The sequence below is a fragment of the Diadema antillarum genome, unplaced genomic scaffold (genome assembly GCF_040938485.1).
Source record: "Diadema antillarum isolate AM-2024a unplaced genomic scaffold, OU_Dant_1.0 seq00000782_RagTag, whole genome shotgun sequence".
NCBI classification, from domain to species: domain Eukaryota; kingdom Metazoa; phylum Echinodermata; class Echinoidea; order Diadematoida; family Diadematidae; genus Diadema; species Diadema antillarum.
In genome coordinates this window covers 1,132,486-1,158,280 of record NW_027271670.1, presented here as the reverse complement: position 1 = coordinate 1,158,280, position 25,795 = coordinate 1,132,486, and positions in this window count along the sequence as shown.

The following is a 25,795-nucleotide window of genomic DNA, read 5'->3' as shown; positions in this document are numbered from 1 at the left end:
TTGTAAAAGTTGAGCATCAACTAAGAGCTCTGAGCGATTCTTACCAACTGCAATTTTGCAAACGAAACCTCCAAGCATCAAACAGCTCTGGTCCTGCCATAATCCAGTACTGTCGTCTGCCAAGCAAACAGTCATTTTGCAGAGGTTAATGTACTGGAAACAGCATCAAAAAGTAATCGCGAAAATCCAAGCTTGACAATTTATACAGAAATAGCATATGACGCTAGGAAATAATGCATAATTTCATGCACAAATTTGTTCATATTATTGTTTCCATTCCAAAAGAATGCCCAAATTGATTTAAACCAAAACTTTACTTTCTACAGAATAATCCAATGTGATAAACAGCATATAAGCATTATTTCATAGTCATAATGGAATGATGTAAGGAACATGATAGAAATAGACAATATAAACAATTAACTATAATTCACAATATTCGTACAAATTACAAAGGTTGTTCGTGACAACTAGAACGCTTATTCCCAGAGGCTCGCCCCACACAACAACTAACTCAGGTGAGCTCAATTTCAGCTATCCGATTGCATTGAATTTGGACGTGTGGATATGACAGAGAGGAAAAAAAAAACAACAATCATAAACTTGAATACAAATGTATTTTGGTTAATTAATCCCCTACATTGCTTATTTAAAACAGTAGCGTAGATTTGTGCATTTACAGTCACCATTCCGTTTATGTTTAATCACCTCCCAACATCAGCCCTCCGCTTCCCCCCCCCCCCCCCACACACACACAAAGAGAAAAATATCATCTGGATAAACAACATACAACAAAAATTACTTACCAAAGTCAACATTTATTCTCACCGTCATTCTGAGTCGAGTAATGCTGGTTGAAGGAAAAAAGTCATTTTATAAATATAGCTAAAAGTATCTTTGACCAAAAGTCGAACGCCAGACAGTGCTGAACAGCATTTTGCAAAGAATCTATGATTCAATGACACAGACGACACATGTCAGTGCATAGCTGGGTCTACATTCAAGTGACCATGTATGTAAGATTGTATGTGCCTATTTGTAAGATGGTGTACTGTATGTGTATGTCTGTACGTATAGGTGTGTGTGTGGGTGTGTGTGTTGTGTGTGGCTCGTGTTAGTGAATGTGTTTATACTTTCACAAGAGAAGTTACATAGTTCTGCAGTCATTTTTTATGTGACCTTTATATTCACTCGCTTGTTTGCTTGTTTTGTTTGTCTGTTTTGTTTGCTTTGTTTGTTTGTTTGTTTGTTGTTGTTTTTCGTGAGAGGGCTAACATACCTGTGTACATGAAGGCACAGTCCTCCTTTCCGTACTCGCCAGCCGGTACTATTCCATTGACCCAGTGTTCATAGTCGTGGAGCAGTCCCGTGTCGTGCTCCCAAGCCCACTGCCCGTCTTGCAGAGTGTCTGTAATCCAAACATCGAAATAAAAGGGATTCGATGTTGTTCTCGACGTTGTTTTTTTTTTCTTCTCGAAATGAAACAATACAACTCGTTAATATCTCGTGAATACTTTTACCTCAGTAGAGTTTAAAAGGCATCCAGATTCGCAATTTTGTGGTCGAGGGTCGTTGCCTGAATACCCGAAGCGGATAGGTCCTATTTTATAGGTTCGAGACTTACGAGATTCACATTACTCGTTTGTAGGCTATACTGTATATAATATTGAACAAGCTGAGTCACTTTTACTAATAACTCGCATTTGTGGTGGAATTTTGCTCTAATTACAAAACTGAATAGGATTAAATGAATTACATTGAAGTGCAATTGAGATATTGAATGGAAAATATATTGATTCTGATTCTGATACTAAACGGAATACAATTGTGCGCATTATCTGTACGGCTGATCGACATCCGGAAAAGCTCAGATTTAGTACCAGATTAAAAGCAATATGAGATTTTCGTGCTTTACAGTCGTCATAACGCTCTAATCTGTCCAGGTCGATTAAGAATACACTAACCCGTCAAGAGTCATGAGATTCGACATAGTACGAATAAAACGAGAGGCTTCGAATCTAGAAGTGTTGGGGACTTTAGCTCCAACCCCACCCCCACCACCCATACTCCCGCATATCCACATGCACACGCACCTAGAAATTAAGAAAAAGAAAAGACGCTGGCTACAATGAATAGAATGAGAACACATTAAGGTCCACGATACAGCATATATATATATATATATATATATATATATATATATATATAACGAAGAATAAACCTCCTGAAGAAGGTGGATGGAAGCCACCGAAAATTTGAGTTGCTCAATAAACTCTATATTGGCGAAATATTGCATTACCGGTTTATTCTTCGTTAAATTGGAGCCAATACGTGAATTCTCAACATATATATACATGCATACATGCATACATATATATATATATATATATATATATATATATATATATACATGTGATTCCTCTGTGTATTAGTACTCACCAGAATACCCGAACCACATGGTTTCCACGTTCTCCTCGTACAGCCTCTGCATTTCAGTCGCAATGAACAAATTCTCATTTTCGCTGCAAGAAAAACAAAGCATATGTTACGATTACGTTCCACTTGCAAACGTTTTCGTTATTGTTGTTTTTTAATGGTTGCTTTCCTTGGTATTGTTCAGGATTGCTTTAAAAGGAAGGTATATTTTTGGTTGAGGTGAGGATTCTCCTTTTAACTTCTTTGCGAGATACCTAATGAAATGTTAGAGAGCATACAATCTTACGAGTAATTCAATTTATTTGATGAAAATCGGGTTTGAAATGGCCGAGAAATCCAAAAACAAAGTGAAACAAAGCGATCCTAATAAAAGGTGGGTCCCACCTTTTATCAGGATTGCTTTATTTTGGATCTCTAAGCCATTTCAAAACCAATACCATTTTCATCAAATGAGCTTTGGATTCCTCTATGAATGTTCATGTTCTTTCATCAACAGGTTTATCGTTATCTACAAAAAAAATATATATATATCTTCAAAAAACGTTGGAAACCTGAAGCCCCATCTCAACTGAAACTGCACCATCCCTCTAAACATAAAACCACCTAGGCCTACTTCACAATCACAACCGTATATATCCAGCGGGAGGTAGGGACAGATTTTTTGTTCCTTCAGATGTGGATTCAGTGTATTAGATTTTCAAATACTTTGATATACTCAGTAGTGAGTGACAAAAGATCGCAACAATGACGGGATTTAGTGTTTCATTCTTGTCTTTCTTTTCTAATTATACCTCTCGTTATCCTAGTGAGAGATACATACCGTATGGCTTTATCGTAATTTTTGCCATCACTCCAGTCACAGCCATTTATCTGCTGTAATTACGGGGAGCGTTAGCCACCCCACATCAGTTAACACACAATGAAGACATACACACTGCAGAACAGGAGTTAGGTGGCATATGTTATTCACAATTTTAATACATCTTTTTTTTGGGGGGGGGGGGAGGGCAGTTTGCAACAAAAAAAAAATACATCAAAAGTACTAGCCAGATCGTTGAAATTCATGTCTAAGAATACAAAAGTTTCCTCGTCATGCTCGTGTAGGAGTGATTATACCTGGGATATACCCCTCCCACAAACTCCTCCCCTCGATCATTCTTAATGGACTTATACGCAGTGAAGACGCACCAAAATGGTACAAGCGTAAAAAAGAAGTGACAGGTATTGATTTAGTCATTCATATTTCCCCTGAATATTTTTTCCAATGTTTTGATCGAAAAATTTGCCAAATACCCCATCCAAAGTGTGCACCATATCAATTGTTGAATTCCAATTATAAAAATTTACAAGCTTCCTCGTGTGGGCATGAGGCTACACCTTGCCCCCCCCCCCCTCTGTCGCTCCGCTGCCTAACTTGCGTGCCCCCCCCCCCATTATTTTGAACATAATTATTATACACAACTGCAACTTGAAACCGTCCTCAAGTAAGTTTGGTGTATTATAAAGTCCAAGACGTTAATGAGTACAGTAGTAGAATATTCGTGCACATGTTTCACAAACAGCACTGCACAAATGATTCTCTTTTACATAATATATAATTAATTTAGCAATGGCAACAAACCAAGTTAAAACATGAGGTGAGGCAATCAACTATATCTCTCATATTCTCATTAGATTCAGTCCATGTCTCTGTTTGACACAACTTGGGTGCACGTCACGAGACCGATACCCACGAGTTATACAGCTCTGAGTCATACAGCCCATGAGTTATACATCTCACGAGTCATACAGCCCATTAGTTCGACACTAACATGACTAAGCTAACAAGGCCCACGAGACCGACACATTACGCCCTGTGTTGTATCTGTCGAACTCATGGGCTTTGTTTGCCTAGTGTCGAACTCATGGGCTGTATGACTCACGGACCTGTTTTTCAATGTTGAACTCGTGGGCTGTATGACTCGTGGATATCGGTCTAGTGGGATGAACACAAGAACTAGACGTATGACAATAATAAGCCTGATATATAGAATTCATCAAAGGAACAAATAGAGGAATAGAAACAACGTGTGTGCAGAATTGGATACAGGATTTCGATTAACGTTTGATTAATGCTGTTTGAAATCGGGAGAAAAAAACAAAACAAATCAACCGGCAAATCTCACTCCAGAATAGAGGCGATCCAGCCACCCTGGGCTTCACAGTAGTACTTGGCGTCCCACCACGTCCTCACAAAGTCGTTGAATTGGTAGCACTGTCCGCCGTGTATCACCCAGCCGTCTTGACAGACTCCTACGCGGGGACGAGACATTAACAAGACAGATATGAAAGACCCTATAGCTACAAAAAGGGATACTTCGTACTCAAGAGTTTTTTCGAGGGATGCAAACAACGGCAAGAGGTGTGATGGGAAATTGTATCACGAAAAATTATTTCGCATGTATTTCTTGTTCATTCTTCGTAATAGGAGGTCCTTACCATCGCCCATCTTGTACATAGCAGAGAATCAATGCATGATGATGAAATAAGGTACGAATATATTACGTTAATACAGTGTACTGCAATGTGCAAAAAGAGAGAGAAATAGATGGTCATTATAGATGGTTTGTTCTGAAGGGTGGAGACAATTTGTTCCACGAAAGTAACATTTTTCTTTACGCAACACTTAAAAAAGTTTGTTTGAGCTCCATAGAAACATTTACACATTTGCTTTGGATATGCGATGTTAAACAAGATTTATTATTCAAATACAGGGTATGTTACAGAATAAAACTCATATTGCTAGAAGTACTTATATACTTGGTTCTACAGAAAACTGTACGTGTTACAATATATTTTAATGCAAAGTACTATATAATATTTTCTGTCAGAAACAGAAAGAAGTCGTTAGAGTCATTATTTAAAACAAGCTAAGAAAGCAGATGAATATAATAATATGTCAGAAAAACTAAAGGTTTTGTATCGAATATTAACTGGAATCGTATCCATACTATCAAGACGGTTTGTAGCTGTCGTTCAAATCGTAATATTTGTTTTAAGTACCATGTAATGTCACATTTGTATCTTAATGCTGATATGAAAATAAAATTTCTATGTGAAAAAAAACTTAAAATGTGTAAAATGAATATTGATGCGTTAATACATCAGGCTGAAAAGCAATCACTATCCCATGAGCATGCCCAAGAATGTACAAATTTTTTCTCCCCAAGGATATTTATTTACTTCGATTCAAATGATTAAAAACAATTGATATTATTGCACACCGTAACATATATAATTCCTTAAATAACAGTACTTCGCTAAGAAATAGAAGTTAACAAAGGTCGCAATTGAGACACACATTTCATTTTCCTTCTGAAAATGGAATAAAAATAGTACAGCAAAATGCTATCCCACATTAAAAATGGAAGGATATCACGCTTTATCTAAAATAAAACTCATTCGCTAAACCGTCTCTTCGTAACTATCTTTACTTAATACAATATAGGCTTACCATTATAACTCTCCAAAATATCAAGCACCTTCCATATTCACATCTACATTCTTTTGATCTAGCCCTATGTGTATCAAACAACGCATTCATATACACTCACATGCATACGCACGCGCGCACACACACACGCACACACAAACACACTCACTTACACACACACAGACACACAGACACATACAGACACACGCACACACACACACACACACTTAATTAAGTCTTAGAGGATTGAATCGACTCAACGTTTTTGTTTAAACAATCCCGTCACACCACTCTTTGTTGTCAATTTGTTCTTTTTCTTTCCACATTCTTTTTTTAGCGTTTCTGTTCCCATTCTTTGCGTCACAGCTGCTGTACTATACGACTTTAAATAAATAAACAAGCACGTTTGTTCTGAGGCTATTGTGATTTATTTCGGATCCGAAGTCGGTCAGTCGTGTGACCGAAAGTCGTATAGTGTGCGATGGTCTTAGGAACCTATATACGTATATGCCAAACCTATTACCTTCGTCCTTCTCACATATGAAGCGGTAATCCTCGTCATCGCAGTTGTCAATGGTCCAGTTACCACCGTTCCGAGTCTTGACCATAGCACATCCTGGCGTGATCCTGAAGGAGAGAAAGGGAGGGGGAGGGGAGGGGGAGGAGAGGGGTGGGTGGGGAGGAGAGAGAGAGAGAGAGAGAGAGAGAGAGAGAGACGAGGACAATAAATGAGAAAGGAAAGAGATGGATACTGTGTGTGTGTGTGTGTGTGTGTGTGTGTGTGTGTGGATGGATGTGTGTATGTTTTTGTAAGTGTGTGTGTGCATTGATGTGATCAAGCAACATTAATGAATGGAAGACATGCTTTAATACCATTCTTATTTATTAATTCTTATCGAGTGTGCGTGATAGGATGTGCGTGTAGCTATAAGTCTGCTCTGGAGCCTGTCCGTTTGCGCGCTCACATCTTGCTGTCCAGCGCCATTTTCTTGAAGTCTTCATAAGGCGGTGGGTTATAGGGTCCTAGATTATGATCGAGTTCACCATCATGACTCGTTTTTCTTCCCCTAATGAACTCTATCACAAGACACTCCTTGAGCATTGATCATAAAAGTATGTTAAAGGGATTAATTGTGTAGTTTTGGTTGATCTAAGGATTGACGTTTTAACTTTTTTTTTTGGAAGATAACTAGCAACAAATTATATGAATTATAGAACATGCAATTTCACGAGGAATTAAAAATTTATTTGATGGAAATCGATTTTGAAATGGCTGAGATATCGAAAAACAAAGTAAAACAAAATGATCTGATAAAAGGTAGGACCCACCTTTTATTAGGGCCACTTTGTTTTTGGATATCTCAGCCATTTCAAAGGTGATTTTCATGGAAATAACTTTTACTTCCTCTTAGAATTGTATGCACTGTAATGTTACAGCCTCAATACCCGTCTAAAGCAAAACTATACAATCCACTTAAGCACAGTACACAATAAGACGGCAAAGCAACTCGGCTCTCAGACTTCACGACCAAGGTTGTAAATAAACACAGGAGTGCACGAAAATTGAAAACGTGCCCAGAGAAGGTGAGGCACCTTGTTTAAACTCGCCTATTTGGCACCTTCAATAAGAACAGATAGCTCAGTCCGAGTTAAAAACCCTTCTGTTGGCACCTTTGATGGGACGAGTAGGCGCGGCGGTCACTTGCCAACAGTCCTACCCACTCCCTTGGTTTCGGATGAGAAAGTAATAAGGTGACTCACCGATCAACTTGCCACAGGACCAAGGTTTTTCTTTTCCTCGAACACGTATGGCGTCTAGAAGAATCAATATAAGTCGCCTCTTCACATCTTCATTTTGAACAAGTCACCTAGCCCAGTTTGAATAAGTTGCCTATACGCAAGTTCGGAAAAGTTGAGAAGCTGCTCCGCCCCCCCCCCCCCCCCCCCCCCCCACCTTCTCTTCCTAAAAATGGCGCCTATAGGTGAGTCGCCTTGGCGTCAATACTTAGTACGCGAATGTTGATAAGTCGCCTTATTGCCTTCAAGTCTGACAGCAGGGTACCGTCCTATAGTTGAGTTCCAACAAGTGGCATTCTTGTTGCACTTTTCAGCGTGTTGTTGTTGTTGTTGTTGTTGTTGTTGTTGTTGTTGTTGAAATGGATTAGCTTACCTGGTATTTGGTTGCAGAGTCCCCCAATTCGTGTAGGAACTGTCAGTCAGCTCCGTACCGTCTTGCCAAATATAGTCTCCAGCGTCACGCCCCTGTGAAGAAAGAACAATTGAGACATCAGAGATGATGGTTTAGGTAAAATACCTTTCCATGTTCAACTTGACTCCAATAAAAAATTCGAAAATCAGATAAAATGGTAACTTTTACTTTTACATTTAAATTTGATAATGCATTATGATTAAAGAGTGACCGGCTTTTCAAGCATTACATGAATATAAAAAACTGCTATGAGGAAACTAATAATTAAAATCAAAATGGTTACTCAAATAGTGCTATGTCGACAGCCGTGCTGAAAGCGCGTCAAAGAAGACAAAATGGAAAGTAGCATAAATAAACTACTTTATGTATGCAAAATCAACAGGATGTGACTTCAATGAAATTTTGAATGCATCAATATGTAGACTTTAAATTGCCCAGTCATGGCTTTTACAAGCCTTTGAATGAACTAATGAGATATTACGAGCACTTGCAATTTTCAATGATTTTAATTGCATTGACAATGATGCAATGACACACACAGCTCGTGTAATTGTAATATTTGAAGTCATTTACAGACAAAGAATCATATAGGTTTGCAGTTAGAACGGATTAATTCTATGCATTAGGCCCTATATCGTCGGACAAAATGCTCGAGATATCGCGAGTTTGTCGAAGCCGACACTCGACTACCTGCAATAAATCAGCTTTTTTTAGCCCTCAGTTATTTGGCATGGAAATAAATGCACACACACACACACACACACACACACACACACACACACACAGAGTACACGACAAACCACCTGCTCTTTCGGCGCCAGTGCCACAAGACTCACATAAATCTTGAAACCACTATGTTGAGGGGAGGGGGCGCTTTTCTAAACCCTCAAAGGTTCATGCTCTACCTTTAAGGTCCTCCTAATAGCCGCACTCAGTGATCTCTATGTAGCTATCTAGATTATGGGTGATCTCTGTGTAACTATCTGCAGCAAAGAGTAGTGAGCCCCACCTTATCGCTGAGTCCAGTCCAGTACGGCAGGTTGAGGTGAGCGGCTTGGAGGATGCCGGCAAAGTCCTGCTCGTTGTCGCTGTTAATGGAAATGACGTATCCACCGAGCATGGTGCAGTATTCGGTAGCACCGGCGATATTCTTCGTGTCGCTGACCCAGCGGTAGCACTTACCGTCAAAACCCTCCCATCCGTTCGGGACGTCGCACTGCGGTATAACGTCTAGGCGTGAGTGAAGAAAGAAAAATTGTGGACCCGCGAGGAAGAGCGCACGCAGACATTGGATCATGTAAACCATTTGTTGTTGTTGTTGTTGTTTTGCACAGACGCATAATATCACTTGCTCCCGATCCCGATTGTACATTATCCTTAGAGACTAGAGTATACCGTAAGACTAAAATTACTTTATTATGTTCAAAGAATATCTATTTAAAAAAGAAATAATGAAGACAGTAGGATATATCTAGATTATGAGTCGTAAACTCTATGTGACCATTCTGACCATGCTAAATCCAAAAAAGTAGTCTTTTTTTTTATAGCAGTGCTAAATCTCCATTTTACTTAAAGGGAAAATAAAGTCCAAATATAAGTTAGTCTGATAAGAAAGAGTAAAATATTACGAGTACAACGGTAAAATTTTGATCGAGATCGAGTGAAAATTAGGAAGTTATGACATTTTGAAGTTTCGATAATTTTCAGGAAACAGTTCATGAACAGTCAATGTGAATATGCAAATGGTAAAGTGAGCATGTCATCCCCAACTTGCCATATAGTTTGTAAATAGAATTCTGAAATTTCCAGTTTTTCATTCAAACGCAGTTACGCCCGAATCACTATTCTGAAATTAGTCAACGAGGAATAACATCACGTATCAGACTTCAAAAATAAAAACATTGAAGTTTCGTAATGTTATTGTACACGATCAATGGAAAATTGTGAGGTAATTATATGGTTAGTTCACTCATTTGCATATTCGTATCCACTATACAAGAAGTGTTTTGCAGAAATTAGCAAAACTTATTTTTCATCAGATTTCAGTCAAATTTTTGCCGTTGAACTCGTTAGATTTTACTCTTTTTTATTAGACTAATTTTTATTTGGACTGGATTTCCTCTTTGAGGGCCTTACACATCGAATCACTGCCAGTTGCATAATACATCTCTTTAATAATGTAAATGTATATTTTGAAAGTATAAAATATTTACTGTATATACTATTTGTTTTCAGGGTAGTATAGATATCATCTTTCCCAATTTCCAAACAAATGTGAGTATTTAAAATGGAATAATTCATGACTGCATCAAGTGCAATCGATGAGTGTAGGCTGTCACATACTAATGTTCCTGGAGCAGATGTAGTTTTGCGGCTGGGCACACTGCTCATCGTTCCATTTTCCGTTCGAGTAGATCTCCACGCAGTCCTCCCCGATGGCGATGGGCTCGTTGTTGGGTTCTCCCGGACTCCAGTTGCTAGGAAATGGCAAAAAACAGCAACCATTCGGCGTGAAGATAGTTACATTAATGAAGATAATTACAATTATTAACCTATTAACTAAGTGGGGCGTTGTGGCATAGTGGGTAAGACTCCCGACTCTCAACCGGAGGCCCCGAGTTCGATTCCCGCCCAGTGTTTACGTCCTTGGACAAAATGTTTTTTAGCCACACCATGTCCCTCTCGACCCAGGTGTATAAGTAGGTAAACCTGGCAACGCTGGGGTAATAATGATGGCAGGGCCTTCTGGTAGAGCAGTGGTAACACTGAAGGGGCTACCCTGGATAAATGAGACGTTATTCTTCTTTTTCTTCTTCTTCTTCTTCTTCTTCTTCTTCTTCTTATTCTTATCATTATTACTATTATTATTATTATCATTATTATTATCACTACTACTACTACTACTATTATTATTAATATTATTATTGTTATTGTTATCACTATTACAACTATTACAATTAAGCAGAAGAAAGAAATGTTGTCACATAAGACGATGTCACTTTAAAAATATTCAGCAGGAATCATTTATCCAAACAAAAAAGGTAAAAATGGAAGCAGTATCACCAGGACGTCAAAAAAAAAAATGACGAGGTTCCTTTAATACGTTTACCAAACTGTCGTATCTCATCAGTACTTACGACCATGTCATTTCGGTACCGTCCACCCATAGGAAGGAGCCGTCATTCCTTCGGTCCCACAGACCAATCCAGAAAATTTCGTTGTAGATTGAAATCTTATCCGCGAGCCAGTCCTACTCAAAGAAAAGCAGTTAGAGGTATGTAAGTCAATATTTCACTCCCAATATATAATCTTTTCATAGTCTACCATATCCCAATTAACTTTTTACAGATCAGCTCCAGCGCAGTCCCATTTTATCGTACAGTGTACATGATTATAAAGAAATTTCGGATACAATGAAGTAAAATTTGGGTCCCAAATTATCAGCCTTACATCGTTATACACTTTATTTGTTCGGCTGTAACGAAATTTCGATATAACAAAAGAAAATTGCTGGTCCCGAAGACTTCATTGTAACATGTGGAATGTGGAAGCACTTCAACCAACAAACCCCATTGTAGAATATATGTAATGGCAGAGCCTTCTATTACAGAGTTTGGTCAACCCTGTTATGAGATCTACGGTGCCCACTGCGTGCAAAGAGGTTCTGTTCTGTAATACATGTAGAGTAAGCCCTCACCATTCAGTGCGTAATATAATGAAAACGGGGCCAATTGAGCAGTGGCGGCGCACGAAAGAGGTTGACTACTGGAAACGTGTGGTACCCTCGCGAATGCTCGACTTCTCTACCACTTTGCTAATGGCGGCGTGTCGTTCAATAATTATTGGCCCCGCTTCTATACGAGCGCGCACTCTATTACATTATAGAACCTCTTTGGAGGGCGCAAGGTGGGCACAAAATGGCGCCTGTGTTTAAGTTGGCCAAACTCTGTAATAGAAGGCTCTGTATAATGGTAGATGAAAGCGACCTCACCTTACATGCATGGTATAACTTCAGATTGTATACTCCGAAAGTCAACACACAGGCACACACTCGCAGATATTCCATATAGGGCCTAACTCACGCACAAACCTACACATAACCACCCACGGAATTAACTGACCAAAACATTCGCAAAGCTTTAACACCTATGAGTAATGTAATAAATCATAATGCCGTGTCCTTGATTTTCACTTCTTATATCGTTCCATTTCTTTCAATTTGCCTTTTTTGTCCATTCCTTTCTATACTGTACATATTTTCGTCATTTCTTTGCGATTGTTGATCTTCTTCTTCTTCTTCTTTGTTTGAATTCCTCCAGTCAGGAGAACTGCTAAAGTTGCAGAGTGAGGTCAAGAATGAATAGTCACAAGGTCACAGGATAACAACAGGCCAACAACAGGATAACAGTAATAGAACTACATAGCTGTACGTTTGTTATGTATGTCGAAGAGAAAGCTCAGAGATGAGTTATGAAACAAGAGAGGGGTTTTTCCAGTCAGAGAGGGAGATAGTGGAGTTGCAGCAGGATCCAAGAAGAGTTAGTCTGGTGAAGCATTCGGGTGGTGTTGCAGTTTTGGTGAGGTGTGTTTTCCATCGCTTTGGCCACTTGGTGAGGAAGCTGTCTCTAAGGGTTTGGTACAGTGAGCATTCGCCCACCAGTTGGGTCACTGTTTCATCAGTGCAGCCACAAAGGCATCCTGGGCTTGTTTTCCTTCTTATGGTGTGAAGGCGAGAGTTGGTTGGGTATACCCCGCTGAGCAGTTGGACTTTGATTGGTATGGCTGGTCGGAGATGTTGTGAGGGAATGATGGAGGAAAGGAGATTGTGTTCATGACTCAGGACAGTAGAGAATAGGTGTAGTGATGGCTTTGTGCTGACTGCCTTCCTGGTGATGTCTGTGCGATACTCTTCTACGGCACCTCGCACCATTGATTTCCAGGTGTGTGGAGGAGGTGGTGAAGTGAGGAGTTCATCGATGGAAGGAAGTTCATACAAAGCGAGCTTGGTTTTGAGGACCTTTACAGTGCGACTAGAAGGTACCTGACAGATGGCATTCATGAGCAATCTCCTTTCAATTCTGTCATGAGGGAGCAGGAGGACTTTTCCGAGGAGTCTGAGAAACTGTTTGTCAGCTTCATCACTGACTGGGGGGAGCTTGGCAAGTATGGAGACTGCCTCATTTCATACGACATACGACATCATACGACAAAGTTAGTCTGCGTGAGCGTAATAATTATTCTGGTTGCTAAAGTAAAATTTTAGGTCTAACTATACGTCTATTATCCCAAGCATAAGCAATGCAGGTCGACAACGAAATATAATGTATGCCATGATCATATTACTGCATATTTTCGCCAAACTGTGATGGTAATACATGCCTACAGTGTAAAACATGTTGAAAATAAAAACACTTTAAAACCAAATCAAAACAAAACCTCTTCTCATTGCTGCGCTGGTATCTACATAGGCATTTTCATTGCCTATACTACGCCAACGTAGTAATAGGGAAATGCTTGAGTACTAAATGGAATTGTTACAACAATAATAATCACCTGTATTCTAGTATACTAAGTAATGTCGTTTTTAGTGAACATGAATGTGTCAACGAGCTCATCGGAAAATAACCAGTGTTTACGAAACGAACAGTTGTGTTTCAAAGCGGACATTCAGGCATGAACAGTTTCTGCAAGGTGAGCTAATCTTGTCCACAATGTGTGTGCGAAGTGTTTTTTATTTTACACCCACATCCCACCACCATTCACACCCACATCCCACCACCACAATTCCGAAGAAAACCAACAGGACAATAGCAAAACTACAGAAGCGTAACATGCAAAATTTTTGTAGCCCCAACAAATACAGGATACTTTAATACACTTGGTTTCACTTTCATTTTAATTTACTGTACAGTGATAAACTCATTGTAGATCAACTATCTATCACTACCACCACCACAACTCCTAACAGTTGTTCATTTTGCTATGTACATAAGACCAACATAACTAGAACTCTGATGCAATGGTACAAATATTACCTCTACAAACTCACTGGATAAAGAAGATAGTTCTTGCACATTGCCATTAAAGGAGACCTCCGGATGATTTTCAGATTTTTACATTGAACAACTATAAATCACTTATTCTGTGGGCAGAGTTTCAGAATTTATGATAATTGGGATGGAGAATACTTTCAAGATTTATAACAAATTGAACAATTGAACAAGGATGATGACATGGCAGGGTCACCATAAGAATGCATGTGTTCGAGCTCAGGGAAGCAGAACAAAAGAAGAAGGCATGCATAGATTATACATACAGGTGAACTCGCAAGCAAGTGGTATTGTAATGGAATTACACTGCTACATTTCTGAAATATGTGAGCCTCCTATGTCATCATCCTTGTTCAGTGTAATTTGTTTAAGATTTTCCAAAGTATTGTTTCTCTGCTCAAGAACCACAATAAATTCCACAACTCTAGACATGGAGCTGTTGAGGTATGTACTATACTTGATGTGAAATAATGAAAATCGTCTGGAATGCCCCTTTAAATTCTTCAAATTCGACACATGGTTAATGACGGCAGAGGCCAGGTGAGAGCGCACCGTCGATACATAACCTTTACTACACTGATTATTTTATCTGACTAAATTCTACCTATACACCAAGACCTATTGTCTTCTACTTATCCACAATTGAGAATGCAAAATTATCCTGGTAACTATGAACGTACTTTGTTACACAAATGAGGCAGGGGGCACATCTGGAACTCTAGCCCATCTGTGTAAACGGTGTGTGTCGGAATATCAGTAAACATAAGTTATAACGGAATAGTTAAACTTGGTCAAATGAGTGACGAACGTTAAAGCTGTGCGTAGTTGCGAATGGGCGTGTTCACACTTGCAGTTAATTCTATACACGGCGCCCAAAGGGGCTAAAGTCGGACGGCCACTTACTCGCCTTGCGTCCACTAGCATTACCATAATTTCCTTGCGACGAGGTGAAGAGCATGCAAAGTCGTAGGCGACGACGTCGAAGAAGCGGTTGATACCTGGACGTAGTTGGAGACGTCGAGATCAATCATGGCCTGCAGGTTACAGGTGCTCCGATGTCAGGACAGTGACTGTGTGCGTAACAGCGCTGACCGCCACCGGGAGCCGAAGTCGGGGGCGCGAGCCGTAGCAGCGCTGACCGGTGTCGGGCCTGAGGTCATCAGCGGCGCAGCAGCACCGAGGGGCTCCTAGAACAGGCTGTCTAAAGCGAAGTCAGCATGGAGGGCAGATGATGCTCCCCGGTCATAAAGGTGTGCCATACCATTTGTGGAGTCCAGATTTACTGCAGCTTTTCTGAGAATAGGCGCCATTTAACCCGTTCCATACCTCATTCTGAAATCTCCTATTATAGACTTAATATACAGAGCACCAGGTTCCCGTATGGAATGGGTTAAGCTCGTTCGTCTCACATAGTCGATTTCTTTGCGAGCACTGCAGTAATTCGGCGACAGGGTAACTTGCGTCGAGCTAAGACACAAGCGTTTTCACTGGTGCATACACGCAAACGCCCGTGGATGTGTCAAACGTATCTCCACGCGAGCAAGTTTACATTTCGCGGGTTAACCAACACGCCAAATGATTACAGCGCTAGTTTGTTGCTACCAATCACGTGTATACAAAGTCGCTTTAATCATGCGTAGATAATAAGTCATGAAAATGCCGTTCATATTTTCACATTGCTAGCGGCCTTGTTAAAACCAGCTGACAGCTGAAAGCGTTTCTTTATGTTTGTTTGTTTTTTTTTATCCGTGATGAATGAAACAAACAAACAAACAACATTTCCCCACATCTTGCGTGCCTAGAATAATGAAAATACAATACTGAGAAGGGGAGGTGTGAGCGCTACAAAGCCCAAGGTGAAAATCAAGACTTAGTATGTTTTTCTTTTCATATTGCTAAGACCTGGAGCACAAACTTATGTGAAACGAAAAATCAGCCTTCATATGCTGCGGAATGATAAACTGTGAAAATAATGGTAATAACCCTAGAAGATGAGGACAAATTGTTTTGATTCTGGTCAAAGTGCGCCATCTTACGTTCATGCCTTGATCTTTGATGACGATCAGATCAGCATGGACCCGCTGGCAGAATTCCCTGGCCAGCTGGAAGGTACCGATGCTGAATCTGTCGGTGACGAGCAGAACGCACTGGTCGTCGTATCTCAGCCATCCTGTCGGACATTCCAGTGAGTAAGCCCCTAGGATGACAAAAAAGATCAGTTATTTTGAAAAATACCCATCAAACACCACCAACATTAAAGCATAATGCCTATCCGTCTAACAGAAAGATATCAATATCTTTATGGTCACAAAGTCCTGGAAGGTGTTTCACGAAGAAATTAAGTCGATCTTACGAATTATAAAATCAACTTGAAATATAAAATGGTATGACAATGTTTCCTATTTAGTCTTATCAAATGTTCAATTTATAGAAAATTCCTTTGTTCGTGATCTTATTTTGTATTATGTCTGCATGAAAAGTTTCCGAAATGTTCATTTTCATATAGAACTTCTCTTCACTTGATCTTCACTCGACTTCAATTCTTCGTGGAGCGCCCCCTGGGCTACGGTATGGAGACCGTTGTTCTTCGTGTGTTGCAGAGTGTTCACATCAGTGTAAATGACTGCGGTCGACATCGCCTCTATACTAAAGTCTATTTTCCACAATGTGTGCATGATCTGTGTGTGCGTGTGTGCATGTGAATATGTGCGGATGGATGAAAGTGTGTTTTTATGTGTTGGAGTATAACTCTAAAAGTGACAGAATAACAGACTGACAAAGTCACAGAGTGAAAGAGTGAGTGAGTGAGTGACAGATTGCCAGAGTGAAAGCCCAATGCCCACTGTGCGACCTGAGCCTGCGAGCTGGTGGCGAGCTGGTGCGAGCTGTATGGGGCGCCAAGTGTCGCATGGCCTATTTCGTTACAAAATCAGTCATTTCGTCGGCGAAATTACAATTTCGTTACGCCACCAGCTCGCAGGCTCAGATCTGACAGAGGGCATTGGATTTTACGGATTGACAGGCTGGGTTTGGTTTGATCTGGTTTGGTTTATTTCTGCATTTAAGCAATATATTATGGAAAGTGAAGCTTATATTCCAAAAATATAAACATATCAAATGCAACAAATGAAATCAAGTTGGTGCACTTGTTGCAGGTGTTAGTGCAGAAAGTCGTTGTACATTGAAGAGTAAAAGATGATGAATTACGGTTGTGTGGCATACGTTGTTATAATCTGTAATGGGGAACATGATTGCATTATTTTGTAGCTTTAGCGTAGCTTTTAAGGAGTAGTATATTTCAACAAGACTTTCTTTACGTTGACAGGGAATTTATTCCAAATGTCTCCACTAAAATGTCTGACAGATTTGTGTGCTATAGTTAATTAAGGATTTAAAGGATGTAAGTTCAAGTTATGCGAGTAGTAGAGTGCGAATCTATAGAGGCATGATCCTAAACATCTTACCAAACCAAAAGAATGGTGAAAATTGACCATGAATGTACTTGAACATAATGACTGCTACGTGAGCAGAATCAAAATCAGCGCATAGCATTTTATTTCATAAAATAAAGGATAATTGCAAGCTATACGACTGTCATCCATACAAATACTTACGACTTTCTTTTTAGAATGATGAAATTCAGTTGCTTTTTTTTTTTGCAACTGATCGACAAATTTAAACACCGATCAATTCAGCGGTTATTTACGTCGGTGTAAGGCAATTTATCAATCAGTTGGAATAACTTTCCTTTGTAGTCTGAAAATATAGTTAATTTTTTAGTGATAGTGACGGAGTCAGAGAATGACTGAATGAGAAAGTAATTAAGCTCAGTCGGCAGCGCGTCTGCCTCCAGATCCAAAGGGCCCGGGTTCGATTCCCGAGTCTATCTGAGCAATGTTGGGTGTAATCATACAAACCCCGCTAATATATGACGTAAAACGCTGAGTCCCTATGAATAGGACATTAAATGGGGGTCCCGTTTGTAAGAGAGTCACAACTTATACACGTAAAATATCCCGCTTCATTCATTCATCGAAAAGAGCAGGGTGCATATAACCCGGTGGTCCAGCCTCACATGAAAATGGACCCCATGGAAGACCAGCTATATATACTGCAGCTGAATATGGGCTCTCCAGCCTTCTTCTCAGATGGAAAATGAAAACAAACAAACTGAGAGAAAGAAAAAGAGATAGAATGAGAGAATGTCGGAGCGATAGAGTGATAGGCTGGCAGAGTAACTAATTTGTGCACATGTTTGTCTATCGATGAACTTTGTGCATCAAGTGCACTTTAGAAATCATTATTTAAACGCAATTTCTTTGGAGATACAGTCAAACTTTCCTTAGTGACCACATGTCTATAGCGACCATCTGCAGTATACGTCCACTACACCCCCAGCCTTATTAAGGTCCTGTGTATAGCGGTCATCTGTCAACAGCGGCCATTTTTAGTCTCCGTTGGGTGGCCGCTATAGACAGGCTTAATCGTATTTTTCTGCATTTAAATCTATTTCAAAATACAATGTCAACAACAATAATGATAAAAATGATAAAGTAGTCAGGTGATGAACAAGGAAATATAATAGAGTGTACGTATACATTGAAAATTATACATCCAGACATACAGAACTTTATTGATTTTAATAAAGCAGATATAATAGTGATTAACGTAGAAGGCGAGTCTATCATAAGCAATAATCATTGCTTGAAGTGATTGTAGCCCCCAGAATACATACATAATTATGGGAATTGAATACTTAGAAAATGAATGACAACATAATAATATATGTCGCTTTTAATAAATTCAAAGACAATTGCACAACATGTTTGAGGTGAAAGTGGAAAATTTACTGGTGCATGCTGTGTGCATTTTATATTGCTGGGAAATTTGACGTCGCGGAGTAATATCGCCATATTTCAGATGCAGATTTTGTTTGGTATACAAAGAAAAGAAGAGGAAGGAATACTGGGTCAATCAATCATTCATGGTTTTATTTCAGCAGTAAATGCTTCTTCATTAGGCCCTTAACCCTTCGTGTGTTTGGTGGCGATTGGCAATGAAAAGCCCGTAGCGTTGATGGCCTACAAACTGTCCAAAGTCCGTGACACAGAAAGGGCTCAAAGAAAACAGAGAAAAGACAGCTTTTGTATATGCACACGGGTATGTGTTTATTCATCAGGACCATTGTTGTTGTTGCTGTTATTTTTGTTGTGTGTGTGCGTGTGTGGATTCAGGTTTATAACATTCCTAAGTGAGATAATGAGAAACATCTTATGAAATATGAAAGAACATGTAATTTTAAGAAGGATTCGACGTTTGTTTGATGAAAATTGGTTTTCAATTGGCCGAGATATCAAAAAAAAATATATAATAATGATAAAAGGCGACAGGCCGCAACTTTTATTAGGATCTCTTTGTTTCACCTTGTTTTTTGATATCTCAGCCATTTCAAAACCGAATTTCATCAAATAAACTTGTGATTCCCCTTAGAATTGCATGCTCTTTGGCACCTAATAGAGTAGTTTCTGAATATCTCGCAAAACGTTTAAAGCTAAATCCTCACCACAACAAGAACTATACAGTCCCTTTAAGTCATAGCAATGTCTTGGTCTTGCCACATCTAAAGTCATATTTCAAACTTCAAAAATTTCCGACTGATAAACTTAGCCATAATCAAAGAAGAACCGATAAAAAAAAAGAAAATGAAGTTTGCGCGGAAATATTATGATGGGAGGGTGGTTTTGCGGTTGCAGCGATTTACAATCTCCGTCGCTTCATCGGGACGACTCTGACGTAAGACCTTTGTCCCGATTGTTCCACTGGGTCGGTTAGAAGAGGTCAGACATATTTGTAATATTCAAATTACACAAAGGGCAATGAATAACCCTACACATCGCACAGAAATGAGCACGCAAACGAATTTCTCATAAAGCTAAAACTTTTTTTCGCTCTTCCATGTATTCGTTAAGTTTTTTTGTTTCCTAATTTTTTATGGGCAAACCGTGTTTTAAGACTTGTGACAGATATTGAAAAGTGGAAATATGAATATAATGCAAATCCAGTTATTTCTCCAACATTTATAATGATGATCCAAACAAAGTTGATAATCAATCGTTCTTACACAATACCGAGAAGGTTTCTCAGCTACATTTTTTTTTTCTGGCGTGAGGCATTAAAATATATGGATAAATCCACTTTCTCCGGCTTTAAGGCTTATAGTTACAGATCATGTTGTGGCCAGTCGAAGGTGGGCATAACTAACTCCATCATTTCCCTATAGCCTACGTGACATTTTATGTGATGATGAATTTTAGGTTGCTGTTTATCATTATTCGACATACATGTACAATATGTAGTTCCAATGAATAGCACAAAGCGTTTGCGATATATATCAGATACGAAGTGGCTGCATTTTCTCATAGCTTCATAATTGTCTTCCTTCATTAAGTATAATTTTAGGCAAAGTTTTCTTTTCGACTTTTACGACTAATCTAATGTGTGTCCCTTGTCGACGTCTGTTACGTGTAGGAAGCAAAGTTGAAGATGTAATGTTCCCGTTTTTATCGCCCTATGCATGAGGGTGTGCACCATTGATTAGCGTCTCGATTAGATAACAGCAACTTTATACGGTAATATTCATGACATGAGGTCGCCATGTAAATGAAAAACACCAACATACACTTAAAAGGACTTTGCTAATCTTTTTTTCACCGGCTATTCTTTCCAGCGCGCTGGTTAGAATCAGATGGAAAACAGTCACATTTTAGCATAAAATGAAAGACTCACCTTGTGCGAGCACAGAGAGGAGAACTAGCAAATAGACACGCATGGTTAATTATTGTTCATATCCCGCGTGATATATAATAACTTCTTCTCAAGGCAATGCTGAACTCTTCAGAAGTAGATCTCCTTCAATCTCTGTGTGACGAGATGTCTATTGAAGAACAGTAGTAGTGTTAGTAGCCAATGGGAACCAAGTTCTGCTAAAATCAGGGAAAGAAAATAAGAAAATAATCCAAAATTATCTGCCAGTCCGTCGCACTTTTTCAAGAACGGCAGAGTCTGCAGAAGAACGTCGTGTTTGGATCAGCCCTGAAGATAGCACTAATCGCGAGATCTCGCTGAGAACATGAACTTGCCCTCAATCATAGCAGGACCCAGTACGGGACAGGCAGTGCCTGGATCTCACGTCGAGCAGTGGGCGCGACAGCCTGTGGAGACAACTCCCCCCATCTCGCTATCACTGCAAGTGGCCCATAATTAGTCCTTCGACAAACTAAGGGGAGTTCGAAGTCGAAGATCATATCTGTAGATCTGCATATTGTTATGATAGTTCTTCTTCTTTGATCTTTCTTCTTTTTCTTTATTCTTAAGTAAGCATTTTGAATTGTTGCAAAATGTTTCTCTGTCTTATCGGCTTCAATACTGATCGTGTTTACTCTGATAATGGCAGTAGGCTCTCAGCATTTGTAGTCTGATAAGTTTTTTTTTCATAATTTCATAAGAAAAGAAAATGCTGATTGCAGGTCAAGTCACTTTCTTCACAAAATGTTGCCATATGCAACTATCTGTTATTGTCGACACTAACGGCCGTATGACAGTTTCAATCCTGAATGAAGAGAATATTATTATCTTTTACGGAGAGGGGTCATAATTATTTAGATGTTAATTTTTGCTATCACTCTCCAGGATATATTGAGAAGAGTAACAACAAGCCTCTTAGCCGAGCTATGTTCTGTTTAATCATACCGTCCCCTCGAGTAAGAAGCAAAACACTTGGTCTATCGAATATTATGATATAAAGGGCGGTTCCGCGTGTGAAAGAGTCACAAAATGAACTCATCCGCGTAAAAGATCCCGCTTCATAATTCATTCATAGAAAAGAGCAGGGTGCATAATCTGACGAAGTGGTCCCACCACACATCCAACTGGACCCCATGAAAGACAAGCTTAGTGTAGCTGAATATGGGCTATATAGTTATATATACCAGAATTTGAGCCTCGGGCATAATTGCGTTTAAATGATATCTTTTTTGGTACAAACTATATGGCAAGTTGTGAGGGGATGACATGCTCACTTTACCATTTGCATATCGATATCGACTGTTCAAGAACTGTTTCCTGAAAAAAAAAAAATTAGCGAAACTTCAAAATGTCATAACTTCCTTAGTTTTCACCCGATTTCGATCAAAATTTTGCCGTTGAACTCTTAACATTTTATTCTTTCTTATCAGTCAAACTTACACTTGGACTGGATTTCCTCTTTCAGAACGCATCATTTGTTGCGCATGCGTTGTAGACTCATACAGGTGTTTCCAGATTAACATTACTAGTATATAGCAAACATAAACAAGAAACGTGCTTTCTCCTCTTCACTTACAGATGGACCTTTTAGTTACAGTGTTGATCCATGCCACTTTTGCCTTGATAAATAAGGTTAAATCAACGGAGTATAAATATGGTGAAAGTTTCATTAAAATTGGACTTTAAGAAAATAAGAAAGTTGCGGAACGTTACAATTTTACATTGTTTTCACGACACAAGGTAGATGATCCCATCCATCATATTTGCATGAAAAAAAAGGCTTTTTAAGAATATAGTTTTTTTCCAAATCCATGGTACATAGAGCTCTTATAGGTGTATGATATACTTCAATTCATTTCACGAGACAACTGAACATTAATTGTCTTGAGTTTTTGAGATTAGTTGAAGAATCTCATAAAAAGTCCTTTAGATGATAAATTTTCCTCACTGAAAACAGCAGCAGCAGCAGCAGCAGCAACAACAAGAACAACAACAAGAACAACAACAACAAAACACACAAAATAAAAACAGGAAGACACGGGGGGGGGGAGGGAGGGGCTTATGAAAATTTTCCCCAGTGGCACGTACAGTTGGCGAGGTGCATTTCTTGTTCATGTGATAATTATTGTTGTGATATTCTGGCACTGACGATTGCCTGTGGTATACCTACGTGCATGACCGTGCCAAATTCTAAATGCTTGGTAAATTGGATAGACGTAAGCTAATAGATAGGTTAAAGAACCTTTACGCTTGCTGTGGCAAATTATGTATGCAATATTTTCCCCGAGATATCAGCTATCGTTTGGATTGATAATCTGTCGAACCTTCAGTGTAATTAGTAGAGTTGTTGATTAAAATCCATGCTTCCTTGGCCGTGTTGACACAAACTTTGATCTATGAACGAACATGTCGACAACGCAAAAACCGAAATGCATTGCATCGGAGGTGAACACGCAACCTAGTATAGTCACACCTCCCTGAATCAACTGAGATAAAAACCAATCACAACGATATAGGCAGTCGCTGAAGCGCTTTATATTGAAAATTTTACAAATGTTTTGTTGGTGTGAGGGTTTGAGTTTTACTTTTATGGGAACATATACCCCTGCCCGCATATGATAACACGAAAATAATTATGTTCGTAAGACATGCTACAAACGCCACGAATAAGAGGACAGTTTATGATATGAAAACAAATCATGGCACGGCTGTTTCTTAACGCTTATATAGTTATTACAGTATAGATGACCTTCCGAGCGTAGCATGCCACATGACTTAAACATACCCACCATCATTATATACATTTATTAGAAAAATTCATATGCATGCAATTATGCATATAAACATGTATATGTGCATGTGTGTACACACACTAACATAAGTGGGGCTCGATATTGGCGGTGGCCATGTGGCCGATGTTAGACTTAGTTTAACATCGTCACAGTATGTGGCATTTGAAGCACTTAATCATACCTGTCAGTTTTCACTTGATTATCATTGTTTATTGTACCATTTTAATGTTTTATTGAATGATTTTATTTCGTCTATCTATTTTATGGGGGGCATCAAAAAATGATTTTGGTGGCCCGTTTGGGCCACTTCCCCCCCCCCCACCCCCCACAAAAGAAAAAAAATGTTAGTGTCGAGCCTTGATATAGATATGATAAAAATCAAACATGTCGCAGGAGGCAGATTTTCTTAAGCTTTCGACTTTATTCCTCACCAGTGGATATTTGTCTGTGCGATCAAGTGAAACATCAAATGAAATAATAATCTCAGTATACATGGAATAATTGCATTCAAATACATGTTAGCAGAAATATTCGTCAATGATTGGTCATAATGTAATCACGTGACTAATGCAGCGAGGATCATAATCATTATATTGCTGGCAGTGATGTCACATCAGGTTATAGTGTACATATTAGAATTTGACTGGCTTTCGACGGGGCTGGAATAAAATGATGTGTATTTATGTAGACCATACAATATAACAAATATTGTCTTCTCTATCATCATAATGTAACACTTGACAGTCACTTGAGAGTTATATTTTCCCTTTGGGGCGATATTTTTCCGCAGTGGTTTGGGAAAATATGATCTCTTGGGGGGAAATATAATTCTCGCAGGGATGTCAAATGTTGTATTACACATCTGAAAAGCCAATATCTTAATAATATCCTGAAGAAAACGTGTGACGCGCTGAAAATTTGATGCAACCATTAAATATTGCAATAATGTATTGCAATATCTTCCTTTCACCTTATATATATATATATATATATATACTATATATACATATATATACATATATATATATATATATATATGTATGTATGTATATATATCATTATATACATTTTAAGTACGGGTTTTTACTTGCCTCCTTTATAATACGTGTCGATAAAAGAAGAAAACAAGTGATTGTCTCTTTGGTATTTTACAAATCATTGAAGAAGCATTGTCGAACAGCAAACATTACTGGTGAAGGCGAAACGCAAGTAAATCATTTATGATTCAGTCAAAATATATGGTTCAGATCAGGCTGGGGAAAACCAATAGGAGACACCCGGTGCCAGGAAACATGTTGCAACGTCTTCCATTGGGTTTTGTGTAATCAGAACACCGGCACGAAAAGATAAGGCCGATAATGAATACGCACCTAAAATAGAGAAATGACGTACAGTCACATTTCATGAATTAATGTATGCAAATGGCTTTACGGCTTGTGCCGATATATAATCTGCAATATTTTTTTTTTCAAATCCCCTTTAAAGGGGTGGTATAGTTTTGGTTGAGACCTAATTTCAGGTTTCTAGCATTTTTTGGTGTGATAATGAGAAACCTCTTATGAAATATGAAAGAGCATGTAATTCTACGAGGAATTCAACGTTTATTGATGAAAATTGGTTTTGAAATGGCTGAGATATCAAAAAAAAGAGCGATTCTAATAAAGTGTGGGACCCACACTTTGTGACGATCGCTTTGTTTTACTTTGTTTTTGGATGTTTCAGTCATTCTAAACCCGATTTTCATCAAATAAACTTTGAATTCCTCTTAAAATGGTATGCTCTGTACTATATAATGAGTGTTTTCTTGGTATCTCACAAAAAGTTAAAAGCCCAATTTTCATCTCCACCAATACTGTACCATCCCTTTAAAGCGCCGAGTTAACAAATATCAGCTTTTGGAGAAGACATTTTATTTACACTGTCGGGTCAAAGTTGACTGCCTCAAACGTACAGGAGAATGAGACCACGAAAACGGATGTTTGATACTCTAGTGAAGAATGCAGCTTTAGGATAGGCCAACTGTCCAATGGCA